This window comes from Benincasa hispida, chromosome 9 (assembly GCF_009727055.1).
Source record: "Benincasa hispida cultivar B227 chromosome 9, ASM972705v1, whole genome shotgun sequence".
NCBI lineage: Eukaryota > Viridiplantae > Streptophyta > Magnoliopsida > Cucurbitales > Cucurbitaceae > Benincasa > Benincasa hispida.
In genome coordinates this window covers 28,388,088-28,394,727 of record NC_052357.1, presented here as the reverse complement: position 1 = coordinate 28,394,727, position 6,640 = coordinate 28,388,088, and positions in this window count along the sequence as shown.

Genomic DNA, 6,640 nt, shown 5'->3' with positions numbered 1-6,640 from the left:
AAACTTACAAGACCCCGTGAACTGAGAGGTTTTACTTAGTCTGGTCTATTCTCTACCCTATTATACACCATAGGTTAATGTCCTATTTTTTGTCGAGTTTTTCCTCAAGTCCATACCGGTCCTACAAGAGAAAGTGGGCATTTCAAAATCATAGAAAATAGACCTTAATTCAGATCGAAGGTGAAATCAAATCCTACAAAAAGTAATAAACGAAATTAATATATTGACGTCTCGCACGCTTATCTATTAATGCAACGTGTAAATATTTCAAATATAGTATAATATAAATGTTAGATAGGTTGAAATTTCGTCCTAGGGAATCTCGGATCAATAGAATATTTTGTTGAGCCAAATTTGTTATAGGAATTATTAACCCAAAAAATAGAATTAGATGGGATATAATTTTTGTCTTATTTTCTGTATAGAACATAAGGGTTAGTATATACACATTGGTGCAATTAATAAGAAGAAAATTCAGATTGAAGACGTTGAACACTAGAAGTAGTATTAGCCATCGATATTGTGCTAGTGAGGATATTCAATAACACGAAATGTTTATAAATCGAAGTGAAACATTAAAGGATTACGTAGTTTAAAAGGCAAAAATATTCAACACCAAAGGCACAAATTGCATTGGGCATGAAAGGAGTTGAAACAATTGAACCTGAATTGCCTTGAATATTTATTTTCTGATATTTACTTGAAAAGAATTGGACTAGCATCCACATTGAGTGGAGTAGCCTCGCTAAACTGAAGTTGTTTGGATGTGACAAACAATTTCAGAAAGAAGACTGAAATAGTTATAAAAATTTAGTGTTTTCAGAAGGTGTAGAATGTACCAGGAAATACTTTATAAATATGGTTGTAGGCTTAACTATCCTACACCGGCACACAATAGTTACATGTTAAAGAGAACTATGTGACGTCGAAGAAAAGAAGAATAGCAAGAGCACGTCAAACCGTAAGGAGTGTGAATTGTGTACAAGTAATTGCTCCACATGAGATATAGTATATGTTAGTTGTCAAAAAAAATAAATGAAGAAGAGCATAACGTGCACACAGCAAAGTGACATCTTATTGACAGGGAAACTCAAATTCTTTTGTAAAGAGTAACAACAAACTGGACTTTTGAGTAATGATATATAAGTGGTGAGTGATTCTCCTTGATAAAGGACAAACACATACAAGTTTTGAGCTTGAAAAGAGGAGACTAGTGGTATATTGTAAGAATAAACCATGACACGTGCGGAGTTCAGGGATTACAGATGCTCTCAATTGAATCTATGCCGGAGAAAATGTAAATTACATGCTGTTTGACATCATACCTCTTTATTGATGAATGCCTATAAGATTGTCCCATTTCAAGTGATTTTAATGAAGGTCACTTCCACCAATACAACACCCAGATTATTGGCCAGAATTAATCATGTACAGATGAGTGCTACAGGTACTAAATTGCGAGAAGAACTTACATAAAGAACAGTGTAGGCAAAAGTGAACGTGCTATTCAGTAAGTGAAAAAAGTACGTGTATAGAGGAGTGAGTAGGCAAGCCAAAAAGAGTTTCTTAAAAATTTACCGATTATGTTGCAAGAGAGGGGTAAGGACGGTAAACAAACATTACATTCATAGTCAGATGGGCTAAATTAGGTGCATGTTTGCCTCTATCGGGGCCCATTGAATTGTGTAGTATGGTGATAGTATGTTTAATTTTTATGAAACTATTGTTCTTGTGGTGTTGTGTAATAGTAAGATTGGATATTTATTATATTTTACGTGAGTATTACAATATTGTGTCTTAATTAACTATTAGGTATAGTGTTTTGTTATTATAACTTGGTTTTTTAACTGACAATATGTATTTTATTCTGATTAATGCGTGTACTTGTGTGTTACTTAAAAGTGTTAATTGTATTTTTATATGCTTATTGTTTTGTGGTCTGTTTAATGTAATTTTAGAACCCATCCGTAGTGTTTAGGTGTGAAAGGGTGTGCTTCTGAAAGTAGTGTTAAAAACTCGAAACATTAGCCAGCCATTTAAAGGGACTAATGTTTGAATAGCACTCTGAGGCATTAGTGCACAGGATAAAAAAGTTTAATACCCATGTTTCCATCGGGCCATTTTGAAAGAAGGTGGAGGGAGACGGTGTTGCCACCGCTGGTGGAGTGATCCAACCCTCCCTAACACAGGCTGAGTCTTGCCCCCCGATCTTTTCTACGACGTTTTCACAAACGCTTTTTCTATCATATTGTTTCCATTGTAAGGAAAGTATAGATATGCACATTCATCTTCTATGCCCATTTAGCTTTTGTGGATATGAGCCTTGGTAAATTATTAATAATGATTTAATCGTGTCCATAACACGAGAAAAGAAAATAAGCTCCATTTTCAAAATCCTGCCAAGGGAAGATGAAAGTATGAGACGACAGATACAATTTAAAATTGACTATTTATGTGACGTGCGGATAGAAAGGGTCATATAGACAGATTATCCCGAGACCCATGGTGAGTGGACAGGAGGACAATGACGCAACGGGTCGAGGGATGTTGTAGCTCCAAAAACCCCAATTCCAATTTCAAAAACATGGCTTCGAATGAGTGTGGCTTCCGCCTTCTTCCATTGTTTCAGTTTCTTCCAAAGGGTATAGCTCTCCTTTCTCTATTTACTCGCTCTGCCAAACCGCCAATTCCATCATCAAGAGGAGGTCATCCTAAATAGCCCACCCCACCCTCGCATCCACCGGAAATTTCGCCCCGCAAAAACTTCAATAACAGGCTTTGTTTAACCGCCGGTACTTACACGCCACCTTCCTACAGAACTGACAGAGGAACAGACGGTAAGATGAGATTTTAGGACGCATCCCTCAGAGAGCGTCTTGTAACAGGTGATATGAGAACTCCAAAGAGGATCGAAAGTTACCATTTAGCGGGTTTGACCTTATGATGGCGCACTTAGAATCCTCTAAACAGTCTCCACTCTTATCTCAACACGTACCGCGCGCATCTAGTGCTGGTCACCTTCAATGTTTCACTTCCGTTTACTTGGTGTGTACGTTAGACCATGCCCTAATTAAAGAACAATATAAGAAGCTGGAGCACGTCTAATCTCTCCATCCATGAGAAGTGTACTTCAGCTGTATTAAGTTTAAAATGCACCTTGCTGGATCAGTAACCACATCTACATTAAGCCTTAGTCATTCTTCAGAACGTTCCTCTATATACATATAATATAATTGTTTGTACTTGTTTTTTTATCGTACCAATGTTGTTCCAATCTTCCAAAATGTGAGAAAAAGTGATCGCCTTTTTGTAATTGCCTTATAGAAATTATAAGGAATCCCTTTTCTCATGGAGGAGCCCGGTAAAAGAAGCTTGAGATAGAATAGATCCTTTCCGCCTATCCGCGAGTTGTTGGAAATAAATCAATGGTTTTTATTTGGATCGTTCGAAGGTCTCCGATCACTTTTGACAGACCACATCTACTCGTGCGCACGTTAAGGGGAGGAAGGAAGAGAGACTGGAATATTTGTCTAGAAGGCATACTCGGTGAGTGGTATGTTCCTGTAAAATAAAGGGAACTATCGTCACCCTCTATTTCATCTCAACTTTCGAATCTTGATGGTGGTTACGGGGGTCCTTGAGGATATTAGTTAATTATATTTGTGTGTTTATGTAATGGCTTTAGTGATTAAGCTACTGTATTAGCGGACTGGATTAAATTATCATTGAAGATTTTATGTTTTTTTTTGAGCCAAGCTAAAATATGATTTTTAATTACTTTGTGAATTGTATATGAGAATGCATTGAGAGTGATAGTATTTATGGTCTTGTATGGCTATTGGGCTGGAGATTGAGTTATGCGTTATGCGTAGATAATAGGACTGTTGAGAATTATTGGATTTCTATAGTGTAAAGGAGAAAGCTCTGAATTATTATTTCGAAGTTATTTTATAATGGGAAAGGGTAAATGTTTTAAAAGAATGTCTATTCTTAAAAAAAGATATAGACGATATACAGAAGGAAGAAGTTAGTATGGTCGTATCACTTACTATTAATGATGGAACAACTGATAAAGGGAAAGGAGAAGAATTGCGAGAAAAATGAATAAGGGAAAGAAAAAAAAAAATTAAAGTCTGTTCCCCCTCTCATACGCTCCCACCTGGACAGTTCGAGCCCTAACTATTTCCTGCCCTCCACTCCCATATAATTATTAGATGGACTTTGTAAGGATGGACGGGAAGATGAGGCAAAAGAACTTCTTGACAAAATGAAACGCTTCAGGGAATGGTTCCCAAGTTTTTTCCTTAAACTCCTTGATTCTAGTATTTTGTTTTGTAGTGAGAAACTGGAAGGAGGCTAAACGTTTGTTAGAATGAGATGGTGAGATCAAGGGTTAACCAAGCGTGGTCACATTCAATGTGTTTGATTTGATATGTCTTTGCCAAGATGCAGTCGTCTACCATAGTGCGTTCTTGTCCTTGTTTCTTATTCAGATTGCCGCTTATCGGACAGGAATTGCGTGTGCCAAAAGATCTCAGTGGACCTCCACCGCTGTTGAATGCTGTCTTTCACAATTGCCCTCGCCATTCTTACTCTTGGCTCGCTATTAAGACTCTATAATTTCACTAGAGCCTTGAGGGAGGTCTTATCGCTAGCGTCACTGTCTCTCTCGGTCCGCCGCCTTTTGGCCTCTCGGATGAGTCCAAATGAGAACCCTCGGGTCTCGGCTCTCAGTGTTAGTTGCCTATTCTCTGACTCTCAGTGTATTGGCCCAGCACAAGTCGACGATCGGTATCTTGTGTGAACCACTTGCGCTCTTTTGAAAGCACGGCACACGAGATTGAGATGTGACTTTAATGTCAGCTACAAAGGCATTGTGGTGTTTTGAAGTCATTTTTCGAGAGTGATGCGACTTGGTGGTTGGAACAATTTTTAGTTTTTAACCATGTGCACATCGGTGAAAACATTTTCAGGTCGGCATTTAGATTTGGTGGTAAAAGATCTAGGCCGCGGTGTAGAAAGAGCGTTGAGGCAGGAATTTGCAAGAATGCGGTTCACGTCATTTATAATGTTAATGCTTACAAGTATGGTATTATAGTTGTTAGAGCCCACGATGTTGATAGGCACTTTACAGTGCCATTTGAGGACTGTTATGCCTGGTTAGGAGCAGTCGAGCGGCTTGTTCTTCTGGACCATGTGTCAAGTTTGTATTCATGTTTGACGGTGTGATCCGTACAAGAGAAACTCTCAGTTTCTAGGATGTAATGTGGTGAAATGCTCAAGGGCATATACGGTTAGTACGATTCGTCACATAACTAATTCAAACACCGCAAAAGGCAATTCCTACAGTTATATATTGTAAAATATCGGTAAGATTCTTACTTGGTTAGTAAGCGGTTTGTGCTAATAGAAAGTATGGCCTCCAACCACTTGTTTATTTTGAACGAACGAAAGGTATAGAGATCTTTAATTCTATATGATGTCGTAATAATAAGGAGAGTGAGATCAGACATTGAGCTTGTTAAGTATTAACCCATTGAGAAAATGGGATTTTTGAAAACAAGTTGGTGGAAAAATGATCTGGTTAGTTGTCTAATTGATGGCCCTATAGCTTAACAAGCGTGCAAGGGGGAAACTTGAAACTGCTTTATAATGATGTTAAATAGCCAATTCGAGAAAAACTTATCCCAGTGGCAGAGTGAGGCATCTTGCACACCAGAGTGTGTTTATCGGAACCTTATTTATTCCATTTCTACTTCTATGAAGCTTCTCACAATGATGAGTTTTTCACTATCGACAGGAGGTGGCAGACCACCGAGCTTAGATAAACTGTGTGCAACAGCACCTCAATATTGGTTCCATCTTTCGCAAGTGAATGCCTATGAGGACTGATATGCAATATTCCGGATGCTTGTCTACCAACTCTTTCTTCCTAGCTCCCCACGTTGAAATTGGGAAAAGTATACATTCAACCAAACATTGGTAACACTCACAGAGGTTAATTGTGAACCTACTGCCTACATTTTAGTTTGGTATGAAAAGTAAGGTTCGTACTGGCTTGATGAACCAGCTACTTATAACTATCGGGAGATAAGAGAATGTACTGGTGGTTCATGAATTCTAGAATGTTGCAGCGGACATGCAAAATGGTGTAATAGACCAGACAGGCTCTCCGCGTCATCTGCGGCGCACTGCCATATGATTCGCCAGTAGATCAGATAATGCGTGGTTTATTCAAACTGGAATGATGAAATAATCGATCAAGACATGTCTAGACCTTGCTTGGCGATAGATAGTCAAGTCTGTATCACAAGTATCAGCAAAAAGTGCGTGACTCATACGTCTATCTCAGGATTATTCGTGGCAAGTACACATATACTTAATTTTTGTTGAATCACTTAGACTATCATGTCAATCAGCAGCGTATATGACTTGGAATAGTTCTCCATATCAATCATGTAATATCACACAAGTGTGCCGTATCGACGCGAGCATCCGGTTCATGTCGCGACACACTGGATATATTTCCACCTTTCTTTTCCCATCTCTGTTTGGTAGAGATTTCTTATGTCTGTAGATTTGTGATAGATGTCCTTGATACCTAATACCTCCGTTATATGTGTAAAGTTTTCTGACATGC